This window comes from Oncorhynchus nerka, linkage group LG28 (genome assembly GCF_034236695.1).
Source record: "Oncorhynchus nerka isolate Pitt River linkage group LG28, Oner_Uvic_2.0, whole genome shotgun sequence".
Taxonomy (NCBI): Eukaryota; Metazoa; Chordata; class Actinopteri; order Salmoniformes; family Salmonidae; genus Oncorhynchus; species Oncorhynchus nerka.
In genome coordinates, this window is record NC_088423.1 from 58681656 (window position 1) to 58699165 (window position 17510).

Below are 17510 nucleotides of genomic sequence, written 5' to 3' on the forward strand. Positions count from 1 at the left end.
GAAGGGCATCTAGGAATCTTTGTGTTGTCCGAGAATTTATAGCACTTCTTTTGATGATCCTTGGTTGGGGTCTGAGCAGATTATTTGTTGCGATTGCAAACGTAATAAGATGGTGGTCCGATAGTCCAGGATTACAAGGAAAAACATTAGATCCACAACATTTATTCCACGGGACAAAAATAGGTACAGAGTATGACTGTGGCAGTGAATAGGTCTTGAGACATGTTGGACAAAACCACTGAGCCGATCGATGATGGCTCCGAAAACCTTTTGGAGTGGGTCTGTGGACTTTTCCATGTGAATATTAAAGTCACCAAAAATGTGAATATTATCTGCCATGACTACAAGGTCTGAAAGGAATTCGGGGAACTCAGTGAGGAACGCTGTATATGGTCCAGGAGGCCTGTATAAAACAGTAGCTATAAAACGTGGTTGAGTAGGCTGTATAGATTTCATGACTAGAAGCTCAAAAGATGAAAACGCAGTCTTTTTTTTCTGTAAATTGAAATTTGCTATCGTGAATATTTGCGGGATGCGAGGGGGATATGGTTCCTAGTGTAACCAGGAGGAAAGGCCTCATTTAACACAGTAAATTCATCAGGCTTAAGCCATGTTTCAGTCAGTCCAATCACATCAAGATTATGATCAGTGATTAGTTAATTGACTATAACTGCCTTGGTAGTGAGGGATCTACTGTTAAGTAGCCCTATTTTGAGATGTGAGATATCGCAATCTCTTTCAAAAATGACATGAATGGAGGAAGTCTTTATTCCAGTGAGATTGCTAAGGCGAACACCGCCATGTTGTTTTGCCCAACCTAGATCCGAGGCACAGACAATGTCTCAATGGGGATAGTGGGGCTGACTACACTGACTGTGCTAGTGGCAGACTCCACTAAGCTGGCAGGCTGGCTAACAGCCTGCTGCCTGGCCTGCACTGGACTGTACCCTATCTCATTGTGTAGCTAGGGGAGTTAGAGCCCTGTCTATGTTCGCAGTTAAGATGAGAGCATCCCCTCCAGCTAGGATGGAGTCCGTCACTCCTCAGCAGGTCAGGCTTGGTCCTGTTTGTGGGTGAGTCCTAGAAAGAGAGCCAATTATCTACAAATTCTATCTTTTGTGAGGGGCAGAAAACAGTTTTCAACCAGCGATTGAGTTGTGAGACTCTGAGGTAGAGCTCATCACTCCCCCTAACTGGGAGGGGGCCAGAGACAATTACTTGATGCCGACACATGCTAGCTGATTTACATGCTGAAGCTATGTTGCGCTTGGTGACCTCTGACTGTTTCATCCTAACATTGTTTGTTCCGATGTGGATAACAATATCCCTATACTTGCCAGTTTTAGCCTTAGCCAGCACAGCACCATCTTCAGATTAGCCTTAACATCTTTAGCCCTGCACCATGGTAAACAGTGTATGATCGCTGGATGATTCGTTTTAAGTCTAATACTGCGGGTAATGGAGTCGCCAATGACTAGTGTTTTCAATTAATGGTGGGAGGCTTCGTCGTCTCAGACCCCGTAAAGGGAGGAGAGACCAGAGAAGGCTCGGCCTCTGACTCCGACTCGTTGCTTAACGGGGAGAACCGGTTGAATGTTTCTGTCGGCTGAATGAGCGACACCGGTTGAGCATTCCTACAGCATTTCCCTGCTGAAGCCATGAGAAAATTGTCTGGCTGTGGGGACTGTGCGAGGGGATTTACATTACATTACATTTAAGTCATTTAGCAGACGCTCTTATCCAGAGCGACTCGGTATTTACTGGTGGCACAGGTGCGTTTTCATCATTCCCAACAGTTAAATGACCCTTTCCTAACGATTGCGTCTGAAGCTGGGCTTGCAGCACATCCTCGCCATAAGGCGATCGTTCTCCTGTATATTATGAGTACAGCAACTGCAATTAGAAGGCATAATGTTAATGTTAGTGATGGGTCGTCCGCGAACGAGTCGGCTCTAAGAGCTGGCTCTTATAGGTGAACGTTGGGAGCTGGCTCGCATATCAGAAGAGCCAAATCCCATTTAAAAAAAAATAAGATATGAATATTCCAAATATTTAAATGAATATAATTAATTCAAATGACGAAAAAAATTATATATCATAATAATAATAATATAGACCTAAATGCTCAAGCGCACATACATTCGTTCTGACTATCTGCTCAGACTAACAGCCTCACCTGTTGTTCCTGTCAATCAGACATGCAGTGTCAACCAATGAACCAGAGATGCGTGAGGGAGGGCCGAGCCAACTCACTCACAGTCACACACTTAGCAGGCGAGGAGAGAGAGGAAGGACAGCTGGGAAAACAGCAGCTGGAAAAGGAGTCGGAAGCACAGTAGCATTTGGATGCATTTTAATAATGTAGACCATGTTAGAGCACAGTGTTAGAGCACAAAATCCCATATAAAGAGGGTTCTACGCACAACCCACACTATGCGAACTGTGCACCCAACTGTGAAGCTAGCTGTAGCAGAGCTTCAAGAAACTAGCGGGCCTGCTAGTGAATGTGGTGAAGCCAGCACTTCCACACGGGGAGATGTATCCACTCAGTCAAGTAGATCTACTCTGCGAACCACAGCAGTGCAGCCTTCTATGGATCAGATTATGCCAAAGTCTATGTCTGTAGCAACACAAGGCCAAATTGATATTGCATTGGCTAAAATGATTGCCACCGATTTCCAGCTGTATTCGATAGTGGAGGACAGAGGTTTTAGAAATTATAGCAATAATCTAAATCCAATGTACACAATTCTAAGCAGGAAATCCCTTTCAAAATCACTTATTCCACAACTGTACGAGAGCACAGAGGCATCAGCGCGGGAAAGAGTCCAAAAAAGCTACTGCAGTTTGCCTTACCACTGACTGCTGGACATCAAGGGTAACTTCTTCTTACATTTCGGTTACATGTCACTTCATTGAAGATGTTTTTGATGTCTAGCTGTCTTCTGGACTGCTTTGAGTTCAGCGACAGACACACCTAAGAGAACTTGGCAGAGGAACTGTTGAGAGTGGCCAGAGAATGGCAAGTAGATGGAAAAGTGGTCTGTTGTGTTAGCGACAATGCAGCTAACATATCCAAAGCCATGAAAATCTTAAAATGGACCCATCATCCATGTCTTGCCCACACAATCAACCTGATTGTAAGAGACGCTCTGAAGTTCATGAAGCCCACGGTGGACAAAGTGAAAGCAGCTGTGGAACAATTCCACAGGAGCAGAATAGATGCTCTACACAACATCAGATGGGGATGCCTGAGGCCTAAACAAGACTGCACTACAAGGTGGAACTCACCATTTTATATCTTAATTGGTTTAACACTTTTTTGGTTACTAGATGATTCCATATGTGTTATTTCATAGTTTTGGTGTCTTCACTATTATTCTACATTGTAGAAAATTGTTTTAAAAAAATGAGTAGGTGTTCTAAAACTTTTGACAGGTACTGGATATACATACATTAGAATACAAAAACAGCCATGGTAAGCAAAAAAACATCACAAATCACCCAGAAAAAAAACAGTTACATTCATCCACAAATAAATCCTCAATCAATATGTTAAGTTGCCTGAACGGCACCAGAACTTCAAGATAAAATGTATTTAGAATTTTGTTCCAGCAGTACGGTGCATTAAAACTAAAAAGGATGTTTACCTAGCTCAGTGGAGACCCTAGGAACCTCAACCGTTAACCAATCCTGTGAACAGGCAACAGACAACTAAGGTGTGTATACTTCAACAGCAAAGTGAGATAAGATGGAAATTTATGAAGTAGAGCTTTGTTAAAGTCAAATTTCCAAAATAAGGCATTTATGAAAAATAATTATTTTGCATGTGTCAATTACCTTTGTTTCTGCCCAGTTTCAAACCAGGGACCTTTAGCATTTTATGTGAATGTGCAAACCACAACACTACAGAAACTGCTGCTAGAACAATCAGCAAGGAGTAAACCAAATTTTACAGATATTCATTGCATAAATTCAAATTTTCAAAGTCAGGCATTTATGACAAAAATATTTCTCTGTTGCAAATATAATAATTATTGATTGTGTCAATGAGCGCTGTTTCCATCCAGCTTGAAACCGGGGACCTTTCGCCTGTTAACAAAAAAAGGGAGTAATGTAGAGATCTATGGGTCTTTAGTGAAGTGCAGCCAACCTTTTTATACATGATACAGTGATGAGTATCAAAACTGTCACCTGTAAGACAAAGGAGCTGATCATGGACTAGAGGAAAGGAGGGCCGAACATGCCGCTATTCACATCAACAGGACTGAAGCGGAGCGGGTTGAGAGTTTCAAGTTCCTTGGTGTCCACATCACCAACAAACACACCAACAAACAACAAGGTTCACTTCCGGCGCCGACAGAGATGGCCGCCTCGCTTCGCGTTCCTAGGAAACTATGCAGTATTTTGTTTTTTTTACGTGTTATTTTTTACTTTGGTACCCCAGGTAATCTTAGGTTTCATTAAATACAGTCAGAAAGAACTACTGAATATAAGAGCAACGTCAACTTACCATCAGTACGACCAGGAATATGACTTTCCTGAAGCGGATTCGGTGTTCCGCCTTCCACCCAGGACAACGGAATGGATCCCAGCCTGCGACCCAAAACAACGAAGTTGTAAAATAGGGAAACGAAGCGGTCTTCTGGTCAGGCTCCGGAGACGGGCACATCGCGCACCACTCCCTAGCATACTACTCGCCAATGTCCAGTCTCTTGACAACAAGACTGATGGAATCCGAGCAAGGTTAGCATTCCAGAGGGATATCAGAGACTGTAACGTTCTTTGCTTCACGGAAACATGGCTCACTCGAGAGACGCTAACGGAATCGGTGCAGCCAGCTGGTTTCTGGCTGCATCGCGCCGACAGAAACAAACATCTTTCTGGTAAGAAGAGGGGCGGGGGCGTATGCCTTATGATTAGCGAGACGTGGTGTGATCACAACAACATACAGGAACTCAAGTCCTTCTGTTCACCTGATTTAGAATTCCTCACAATCAAATGTCGACAGCATTATATACCAAGGGAATTCTCTTTGATTATAATCACAGCCGTAAATAATCCCCCCCAAGCAGACACATCGATGGCCCTGAACAAACTTTATTTGACTCTTTGCAAACTGGAAACCTCATATCCTAAGGCTGCATTCATTGTAGCTGGGGATTTTATCCTCTTACCTCTACCTGGGACGCTTGCGTCCCAACTAGAGCTCTGGAAATGCAAATGCGCTACGCTAAATGCTAATAGTATTAGTTAAAACTCAAAAGTTCATTAAAATACACATGCAGGGTATCAAATTAAAGCTACACTCGTTGTGAATCCAGGCAACAAGTCAGATTTTTAAAATGCTTTTCGGCGACAGCATGAGAAGCTATTATCTGATAGCATGCACCAATACACTACAACAGAAAAGCACAGCAGGGGACGTAAACAAAATAATTAGCATTTCGGCGTTACACAAACCGCACAATAAAATAGAAAACAGTCATTACCTTTCACCATCTTCTTTGTTGGCACTCCTAGATGTCCCATAAACACTATTGGGTCTTTATTTCGATTAAATCGGGCCATATAAAGCCAAGATATCGTTATATGTAGACTGTGTGATAAACGAAAAAAACAGCGATTTCACAACGTAACGTCATTTTTTAAAATTCAAAAAGTAGACGATAAACTTTCACAAAACACTTCGAAATACGTTTGTAATGCTACTTTAGGTATTAGTAAACGTTAATAAGCGATAAAAATCATCCGTAGGCGATGTACATATCATTAGCTGTCGTCTTGGAAAAAATTTCAGGAGAGAGCTCTTCCGGAATGATCTGGGCGGAGACCGGAGGTACGTCGTGCCCCTCTTTCGGTTCAACCAAGAATCAAAGAGGATTAAATTCACAAGATACTCGACTGCATGGGGATGCTGTGGGAGTTGAATGCTCGGTCTTATCTAATTCGGCTCACTGTTAACAATTGCTGGAAGTGGCGCAAGGATATTTATTTCCATTTTCTGTGATCAGGTTTTCCTGCGCTTTCCGATGTAACGCACGTTATGTAATAGCCACAGTCGTGATTTAACCAGTTTTAAAAACGTCCGAGGGTTTCCTATACACACATTCTAACCATATGAACGTACTATATTCCTGGCATGAGTAGCAGGGCGCTGAAATGTTGCGCGATTTTTAACAAAATGTTCAAAAAAGTAGAGGGTAGGAGCAACTAGTTAACAAGGCTAATCTGAAAACAAGACTCCCTAAATTGTATCAGCACATCGATTGCACAACCAGGGCTGGTAAAACCTTGGATCATTGCTATTCTAACTTCCGCGACGCATATAAGGCCCTCCCCCGCCTTCCTTTCGGAAAAGCTGACCACGACCCCATTTTGTTGCTCCCTGCCTACAGACAGAAACTAAAGCAAGAAACTCCCGTGCTCAGGTCTGTTCAACGGACAAATCTGATTCCACGCTTCAAGACTGCTTCGGTCACTTGGACTGAGATATGTTCCCATATTGCGTCAAACAACAACATTGACGAATATGCTGATTCGGTGAGCGAGTACATTAGAAAGTGCATTGATGATGTCGTTCCCATAGCAACAATTAAAACATTCCCAAACCCGAAACCGTGGATTGATGGCAGCATTTGCGTGAAACTGAAAGCTCAAACCACTGCTTTTAACCAGGGAAAGGTGACCGGAAACATGACCAAATACAAACAGTGTAGCTATGCCCTCCGCAAGGCAATCAAACAAGCTAAGCCTCAGTATAGGTTGCAAGTTCAAACCCCCGAGCTGATCAGGCAGTTAACCCACTGTTCCTAGGCCGTCATTGAAAATAAGAATTTGTTCTTAACTGACTTGCCTAGTTAAGTAAAGCAAAAAAATATATGTAAAAAAATAGAGAAAAGGAGAGTCACAATTCTACGGCTCAGACACAAGTGGTATGTGGCAGGGTCTACAGTCAATCACGGATTACAAAAAGAAAACCAGCCCCGTCTCGGACCAGGATGTCTTGCTCCCAGGCAGACTAAATAACTGTTTTGCCCGCTTTAAGGACAATACAGTGCCACTGACACGGCCAGCAACCGATGTGAGTAAAACATTTAAATGCGTTAACCCTCGCAGGGCTGCAGGCCCAGACGGCATCCCCAGCCTCGCCCTCAGAGCATGCGCAGACCAGCTGACTGGTGTGTTTACGGACATATTCAATCAATCCTTATCTCAGTCTGCTGTTCCCACATGCTTCAGGAGAGCCACCATTGTCCCTGTTCCCGAGAGGGCTAAGGTAACTGAGGTAAACGACTACTGCCCCGTAGCACTCACTTCCGTCATCATGAAGTGCTTTGAGAGACTAGTCAAGGACCATATCACCTCCACCCTACCTGACACCCTAGACCCACTCCAATTTGCTTTACAGCCCAAATAGGTCCACAGACGATGCAATCTCAACCACACTGTACACTGCCCTAACCCATCTGAACAAGAGAAATACCTATGTGAGAATGCTGTTCATTGACTACAGCTCAGCATTTAACACCCTACTACCCTCCAAACTCGTCATCAAGCTCGAGACTCTGGGTCTCGACCCCGCCCTGTGCAACTGGGTACTGGACTACCTGATGGGCCGCCCCCAGGTGATGTGGGTAGGAGACAACATCTCCACCCCGCTGACCCTCAACACTGGACCCACAAGAGTGCGTTCTGAGCCCTCTCCTGTACTCCCTGTTCACACACGACTGCGTGGCCATGCACGCCTCCAACTCAATCAAGTTTGCGGACGACACTACAGTGGTAGGCTTGATTACCAACAATGACGAGACGGCCTACAGGGAGGAGGTGAGGGCCCTCGGAGTGTGGTGTCAGGAAAACAACCTCACACTCAACGTCAACAAAACAATGGAGATGATTGTGGACTTCAGGAAACAGCAGAGGGAGCACCCCCCTATCCACATCGATGGGATAGTAGTGGAGAGGGTTCAGGGTTCAATTCTCGGGCCGACTCTTTTCTCTGTATATATCAATGATGTTGCTCTTGCTGCGGGTGATTCCCTGATCCACCTCTACGCAGACGACACCATTCTATATACTTTCGGCCCGTCATTGGACACTGTGCTATCTAACCTCCAAACGAGCTTCAATGCCATACAACACTCCTTCCGTGGCCTCCAACTGCTCTTAAACGCTAGTAAAACCAAATGCATGCTTTTCAACCGATCGCTGCATGCACCCGCATGCCCGACTAGCATCACCACCCTGGATGGTTCCGACCTTGAATATGTGGACATCTATAAGTACCTAGGTGTCTGGCTAGACTGCAAACTCTCCTTCCAGACTCATATCAAACATCTCCAATCGAAAATCAAATCAAGAGTCGGCTTTCTATTCCGCAACAAAGCCTCCTTCACTCACGCCGCCAAGCTTACCCTAGTAAAACTGACTATCCTACCGATCCTCGACTTCGGCGATGTCATCTACAAAATGGCTTCCAACACTCTACTCAGCAAACTGGATGCAGTCTATCACAGTGCCATCCGTTTTGTCACTAAAGCACCTTATACCACCCACCACTGCGACTTGTATGCTCTAGTCGGCTGGCCCTCGCTACATATTCGTCGCCAGACCCACTGGCTCCAGGTCATCTACAAGTCCATGCTAGGTAAAGCTCCGCCTTATCTCAGTTCACTGGTCATGATGGCAACACCCTTCCGTAGCACGCGCTCCAGCAGGTGTATCTCATTGATCATCCCTAAAGCCAACACCTCATTCGGCCGCCTTTCGTTCCAGTACTCTGCTGCCTGTGACTGGAACGAATTGCAAAACTCGCTGAAGTTGGAGACTTTTATCTCCCTCACCAACTTCAAACATCAGCTATCTGAGCAGCTAACCGATCGCTGCAGCTGTACATAGTCTATTGGTAAATAGCCCACCCATTTTCACCTACCTCATCCCCATACTGTTTTTATTTATTTACTTTTCTGCTCTTTTGCACACCAATATCTCTACCTGTACATGACCATCTGATCATTTATCACTCCAGTGTTAATCTGCAAAATTGTAATTATTCGCCTACCTCATGCCTTTTGCACACATTGTATATAGACTCCCCCCCTTTTTTTTCTACTGTGTTATTGACTTGTTAATTGTTTACTCCATGTGTAACTCTGTGTTGTCTGTTCACACTGCTATGCTTTATCTTGGCCAGGTCGCAGTTGCAAATGAGAACTTGTTCTCAACTAGCCTACCTGGTTAAATAAAGGTGAAATAAAAAAAATAAAAAATAAAAGTAAGTTTTAAGTTCCTCGCTGTACACATCACGGACAAACTGAATTGGTCCACCCACACAAACAGCGTCGTGAAGAAGGCGCAGCAGCGTCTCTTCAACCTCAGGAGGCTGAAGAGATTCGGCTTGTCACCAAAAGCACTCACAAACTTCTACAGATACACAATCGAGAGCATCCTGTCGGGCTGTATCACCGCCTGGTACGGCAACTGCTCCGCCCACAACTGTAAGGCTCTCCAGAGGGTAGTGAGGTCTGCACAACGCATCACCGGGGGCAAACTACCTGCCCTCTAGGACACCTACACCACCCGATGTCACAGGAAGGTCATAAAGATCAACAAGGACAACAACCACCCGAGCCACTGCCTGTTCACCCCGCTATCATCCAGAAGGCGAGGTCAGTACAGGTGCATTAAAGCAGGGTCCGAGAGACTGTAAAACAGCTTCTATCTCAAGGCCATCAGATTGTTAAATAGCCACCACTAACATTGAGTGGCTGCTGCCAACACACTGACTCAACTCCAGCCACTTTAATAATGGGAATTGATAGAAATTGATGTAAAATATATCACTAGCCATTTTAAACAATGCTACTTAATATAATGTTTACATACCCTACATTACTCATCTCATATGCATATGTATATACTGTACTCTATATCATCTACTGCATCTTTATGTACTACATGTATTACTAGCCACTTTAAACTATGCCACTTTTGTTTACACCCTACATTACTCATCTCATATGTATATACTGTACTCGATACCATCTACTGCATCTTGCATATGCCGTTCTGTACCATCACTCATTCATATATCTTTCTGTACATGTTCTTTATCCCTTTACACTTGTGTGTATAAGGTCGTAGTTTTGTAATTGTTAGGTTAGATTACTCGTTGGTTATTACTGCATTGTCGGAACTAGAAGCAAAAGCATTTCGCTACACTCACATTAACATCTGCTAACCATGTGTATGTGACAAACAAATTTGAATTGATTTTGATTTGAAGACAGTTGTGAAGAGGGCACGACAACACCTTTCCCCCCTCAGTAGACCGAATAGATTTGTCATGGGTCCTCAGATCCTCCAAAAGTTCTACAGCTGCACCATCGAGAGCATCCTGACTGGTTGCATCACCGCCTGGTATGGCAACGGTTCAGAGGCGCTACAGAGGGTAGTGCGTACGGCCCAGTACATCACTGGGGCCAAGCTTCCCGCCATCCAGGACCTATATAGTAGGCGGTGTCAGAGGAAGGCCCAAAAAAGTCATAGTCTGTCCTTTCTGCTACCGCACGGCTCTTTAACAGCTTCTACTCCCAAGCCATAAGACTGCTAAACAATTAATCAAATGGTCACCCGGGCTATGTACATTGACACCCCCCCCCCACCCCCCACCCCCTTTGTTTTTACTCTATGTTTATTATCTATGCATTGTCACTTTACCCCTACCTATATGTACAAATTACCTCAACTAACCCGGTACCCGCAGTATAACTTGTGTAACTTTACACTACAATTTAGTTTATTTTGCAAACATTTTCTTAACTCTATTTCTTGAACTGCATTGTTGGTTAAGGGCTTGTAAGTAAGCATTTCATAATAACGTCTACACCTGTTGTATTCGGCGCATGTGACACATTTGATTTTATTAAAACAAAGGGCACTATGGTAGAAGGCATCTAAAGGTTTAAGAGTTGTAGCAGCAGCACTTTGATGAATACTGTGTCACCATAATCAAGAACAGAGAAAGGTTGACTGAATGATCTGCCTCCTACTGATTAGAGAAAGGCATGATATGTTTCTCTCGAAAAAGCCAACTTTATTTCATAGTTTATTAACCAGCTCATCTACAGTTTTTTTAATGTCAAATCCATATCAATCCAAATACAAGTATTTATGTTAACATGTTCAATTGGAAAACCATTCATGGTTGAACATGTAATTCATCAGAAAGTTTAAAAACCCAGTGGTGTAAAGTACTGAAGTAAAAATAATTTAAAATAGTACTTGGGGTTATCTGTACGTTACTATTTATATTTTTGACATGTTCTACTTTACTACATTCCTAAAGAAAATAAATGTACTCTTTATTCCATACATTTTCTCTGACAACCAAAATCACTTGTTACATTGACAGGGAAATGGTCCAATTCAAGCACTTATCAAGAGAACACCCCTGGTCATCCCTACTGCCTCTGATCTGGTGGACTCACCAAACACAAACTCTTTGTTTGTAAATTGATGTCAGAGTGTTGTAGTGTGCCCCTGGCTAACACCAGTCTCAACGTCAACAGTGAAGAGGCGATTCCAGGATGCTGGCCTTTTAGACAGTTGCCAAGAAAGTCCTATCTCAGACTGGCCAATAAAAAGAAAATAATTAAAATGGGCAAAAGAACAGACACTGGACAGAGGAACTGTGCCTAGAAGGCCATCATCCCAGGGTCGCCTCTTCACTGTTGACGTTGAGACTGGTGTTTTGCAGGTACTGTTTAATGACGCTGCCGGTTGAGGGATTGTAAGGCGTCTGTTTCTCAAACTAGACACTAATGACACTAATGTCTTATTGCTCAGTTGTGCACCCGGGGCCTCCCACTCTTTCTATTCTGGTTAGAGACCGTTTGAGCTGTTCTGTGAAGGGAGAAGTACACAGCGTCGTACGAGATCTACAGTTTCTTGCCAATTTCTCACATGGAATAGCCTTCATTTCAATACGTGAGACACAAATCAGGCCCCAGAAGGCTGGAGTACCACGATGAGGATGACTAGATCGAGATGGAATCAGCAGACTCACCACAAGATCCAGCATGATCTGATAAAGGGCTCTCCTGGAGAGTAACCGTCTTGTAGGTTTTCTCCAAGCCTAACCTAGTGCACCTGATTCTAATAACTAGCTGGTTGATAAGCTACAGGAGGGTACCTCTCCAAGAGTTCTGAACCCCTGCCCTTTTCTCTTGTAACCTCTCTCCCTCCTGTCATTATTTCTACACCTTCTATCGCCGTTTTGAACTTCTAAAGACGTATGGATAATAAGAAAAGGAATGGTTTGTGACACACGAGCAGTTGCTCGTGGGTTAGCACTCAATCTGACCATGAGACTGCCTGAGAGACTGGCCCATTCAACATCATCAGTAACGGATGACATTCATGTTCTGACTATCTCTGAAATTCACTTAGATAATACCTTTGATGATACAGTGGTAAGAATACATGGTTATAACATCTACCGAAAGACAGAAATGCCAACAGAGGAGGTGTTGCAGTTTATATTCAGAACCACATTCCTGTAAAGCTTAGAGGCGATCTAATGTTAAATATTGTTGAAGTAATATGGCTACAGGTTCATCTGCCTCACCTAATGTCCATTCTTGTGGGAAGCTGCTATAGATCACCAAGTGTAAACAGGATAATATGTGTGAAATGCTTGATAATGTATGTGGTATCAACAGAAAAGCATATTTTCTGGATGATTTAAATATTGACTGGATATCATCAAGCTGCCCACTCAGGAAAAAACTTCAAACTGTAATCAGTGCCTGCAACCTGGATCAGGTTGTCAGTCAACCTACCAGGGTAGTTACAATCAGCACAGGAATCATCAACATGTGTTGATCACATCTTTACTAACGCTGCAGATATTTGCTTTAAAGCAGTATCCAAATACATAACATGTAGTGATCACAATATAATAGCCATATCTAGGAAAACCAAAGTTCCAAAGGCTGGCCCTAATATAGTTTATAAAAGATAATTCAAGAACTTTTCCAATCATTCATATGTTGATGATGTAAAGAATATTTGCTGGTCTGTGGTGTGTAATGAGGAGCAACCAGACACTGCACTTGGTGCATTTATGAAACTACTTATTCCAGATACTAATAAGCACGCACCCATTAAGAAAATGACTAAAAACGGTTAAATCCCCTTGGATTGATTAGGAATTGAAAAATTGTATGGCTGAGAGTGATGAGGCAAAAAGTATGGCAATTAGGTCTGGCAGCTCAACTGACTGGGAAACGTACTGCAAATTAAGAAGTCGTGTGACTAAACTTACTAAATAGAAAAATAAACTACATTATGAAACAAAGATAAATTATACAAAGAATGATAGTACAAAGCTTTGGGGCAACTTAAATTACATTTTGGGGAAAAAAGCCAGCTCGGCTCCTTCATTCATTGAATCAGATGGCTCATTCATCACAAAGCCCACTAAGATTGCAAACTACTTTAATGACTTTTCATTGGCAAGATAAGCAAACTTAGGGATGACATGCCGGTAACAAACGCTGACACTAGACATCCAAGTATATAGGACCAAATTTTGAAAGACAAGAATTGTACTTTTGAATTCCATAAAGTCAATGTGGAAGAGTTGAAAAAATGATTGTTGTCTATCAACAATGACAAGCCACTGGATGACAATCTGGATGGAAAATTACTGAGGATAACAGCAGATGATATTGCCACTCCAATTTGTCACATCTTCAATCTAAGCCTACTCGAGAGCATGTGCCCTCAGGCCTGGAGGGAAGCTAAAGTCATTCCGCTCCCCAAAAATAGTAAAGCTCCCTTTACTGGCTCAAATAGCCGACCAATCAGCCTGTTACCAACCCTTAGTAAACTTGTGCAAAAAAATTGTGTTTGACCAGATACAATGCTATTTCACAGTAAACAAACTGACAACAGAATTTCAACATGCTTATGGGGAAGGACACTCAACAAGCACAGCACTTACACAAATGACTGATGATTGGCTGAGAATTGATGACAAAATGATTGTGGGCACTGTCTTGTTAGACTTCAGTGCAGCATTTGACATTATCGATCACAGTCTGCTGCTGGAAAAACGTATGTGTTATGGCTTTACACCCCCTGCTATAATGTGGATAAAGAGTTACTTGTCTAACAGAACACAGAGGGTGTTCTTTAGTGGAAGCCTCTCAAATATAATCCAGTTAGAATCAGGAATTTCCCAGGGTAGCTGTTTAAGCGCCTTGCTTTTTACATTTTTTTACTAATGACATGCCACTGACTTTGAGTAAAGCCAGAGTGTCTATGTATGAGTAAAGCCAGAGTGTCTATGGATAACTTAACACTATACCCATCAGCTACTACAGCAACTGAAATGACTGCAACACTCAACATAGAGTTGCAGCTAGTTTCAGAATGGGTAGCTAGGAATAAATTAGTCCTAAATATTTCTAAAACTACAAGCATTGTATTTGAAAGCAAACACTCACTAAACCCTAAAACTCAACTAAATCTTGTAATAAATCATGTGGAAATTGAGCAAGTTGAGATGACTAAACTGCTTAGAGTAACTTCCACAGCTGTCTCAGGTCACACTACCAAGGTGTTACGTCAGCCCCGACATGGATCTCCCAACCAGCACAAGAAGTGTTAACGTCTTCAGTGATGCCTCAGAACGTGTGTACGGTGCCGTCGAGTACATCTGTACTGAAGACACCAATGGACGGATCCAAGTGAAATCCTTTGCAGCAAGATCAAGAGTGGCCCCGAAACGACAACAGTCAATGCCAAGACTATATCTCTGAACTGCACTCACCTGTGCCCAGCTGGCCGTGGTCATCAGAAAAGTACCCTGGAAATCCATGAGGTCACATACTGGTCGGATTCTACAAACGTCTTAACTTGGCTCCAGTCAGACTCCTGCAGGTACAAAGTATTTGTAGGCACTAGAGTCACAGAAATACAGGAACTCATGGACCCCCAGGCCTGGCGTTACATGGACACGGAGAGAAATCCGGCTGACGATATCACACGAGGCAAGACGCCGTCTCAGGTTTCAGAACATAACCGTTGGAGTCAAGGTTCTCCATTCATGTGGCAGGCCCAGTCATTCTGGCGGAGAAGACTAGACCAAGTGCCTTTTGACGAAGCAGAGGAGCTGCCGAAGCCTACCTTCTGTGGACTCCTGTCAGCTGACACCAAGTCGTCTCTCCCTGATGTTGCCCAGTTCAACACTTTCCATGAGCTGGTGGAAGCCACAGTGCAGTTGCTACAAGGGGTGGCCAGTAGTGCCAACAGCCCTTTAGCCGACGATTTCAAGCAAGTAGAACTCAAAGTACTAAGAAATTCTCAGTCTGAGAGATTCCCAGAAGACCTCTCGCTACTAGAGGCAGGCAAGCCAATCCCTCCGAGCAGCCGCCTGGTGACGCTGGCCCCGGAGTATGACAACGACACCGGACGGATTCGTGTTGGAGGTCGCCTTCGGAGGTGTGACCAGCTGGGCCCTGACATTCTTTACCCTGTGGTTCTGGACCAAGGTCATCCGCTCACCATGTTGCTGATCAGGGAATATGATGAGCAGCTGAGGCACCCGGGCCCAGAGAGGATGTTTGCTGAGCTACGTCAAAGGTTCTGGATTCTTAGATTCCTAGGGCAGCCATTTGTTGTTTTCAGCTTGGCTGCACCAAATGCAGGAAGTGGAGAGGCCAGCCAGATGTGCCTAGGATGGCTGACCTGCCTCCAGCCCGAATACAGCTCCACAAGCCCACTTTTTATTCTACAGGCATGGATTGCTTTGGACCGTATATCATCAAGATTGGCCAAAGAAATGAAAAGAGATGGGACGTCATCTTTAAGTGCATGATCACCCGGGCTGTACACATGGATCTACTGACGAATATGGATTCCAATTCATTCCTAATAGCATTGAGACGCTTTATTGCTTTAGGAGGAAAGCCCTTTGAAATCCTGTCTGATCGAGGAACAGCTCCAGGAACAGTTAGCCAGTCAGAAGATTCGCTTTGTCTTCAACCCACCAAGTGCACCACACTTTGGAGGATGCTAGGAGAGGGAGATCAGATCCATCAAGACTGCCCTGCAAACCACCCTTGGTGCGCAGACCATCTCCGAAGAGGTGCTGAGGACTGTCCTAATCGAAATAGATGGGTTCTTGAACTCCAAGCCCATGGGATATGTGCCGTCAGACATTGCAGATCCGTATCCAATCACTCCTAACTCCTAATTTCTTGCACTGCTTCACATGTAACTACTTACCTGCACTTCAAGGCCGCCATATGTGGCACAAGGATAAGGAAGACCTTGTAGTGGGGACCATTGTGATAATTGTGGATGACCAGTCTCCTATGGCACTCTGGCAAATGACCTATCGGCTGCCTTCGATACTGTGAACCATCAGATCCTCCTCTCCACCCTCTCCGAGTTGGGCATCTCCGGCGCGGCCCACGCTTGGATTGCGTCCTACCTGACAGGTCGCTCCTACCAGGTGGCGTGGCGAGAATCTGTCTCCTCACCACGCGCTCTCACCACTGGCGTCCCCCAGGGCTCTGTTCTAGGCCCTCTCCTATTCTCGCTATACACCAAGTCACTTGGCTCTGTCATAACCTCACATGGTCTCTCCTATCATTGCTATGCAGACGACACACAATTAATCTTCTCCTTTCCCCCTTCTGATGACCAGGTGGCGAATCGCATCTCTGCATGTCTGGCAGACATATCAGTGTGGATGACGGATCACCACCTCAAGCTGAACCTCGGCAAGACGGAGCTGCTCTTCCTCCCGGGAAGGACTGCCCATTCCATGATCTCGCCATCACGGTTGACAACTCCATTGTGTCCTCCTCCCAGAGCGCTAAGAACCTTGGCGTGATCCTGGACAACACCCTGTCGTTCTCAACTAACATCAAGGCGGTGGCCCGTTCTTGTAGGTTCATGCTCTACAACATCCGCAGAGTACGACCCTGCCTCACACAGGAAGCAGCGCAGGTCCTAATCCAGGCACTTGTCATCTCCCGTCTGGATTACTGCAACTCGCTGTTGGCTGGGCTCCTGCCTGTGCCATTAAACCCCTACAACTCATCCAGAACGCCGCAGCCCGTCTGGTGTTCAACCTTCCCAAGTTCTCTCACGTCACCCCGCTCCTCCGCTCTCTCCACTGGCTTCCAGTTGAAGCTCGCATCCGCTACAAGACCATGGTGCTTGCCTACGGAGCTGTGAGGGGAACGGCACCTCAGTACCTCCAGGCTCTGATCAGGCCCTACACCCAAACAAGGGCACTGCGTTCATCCACCTCTGGCCTGCTCGCCTCCCTACCACTGAGGAAGTACAGTTCCCGCGCAGCCCAGTCAAAACTGTTCGCTGCTCTGGCCCCCCAATGGTGGAACAAACTCCCTCACGACGCCAGGACAGCGGAGTCAATCACCACCTTCCGGAGACACCTGAAACCCCACCTCTTTCAGGAATACCTA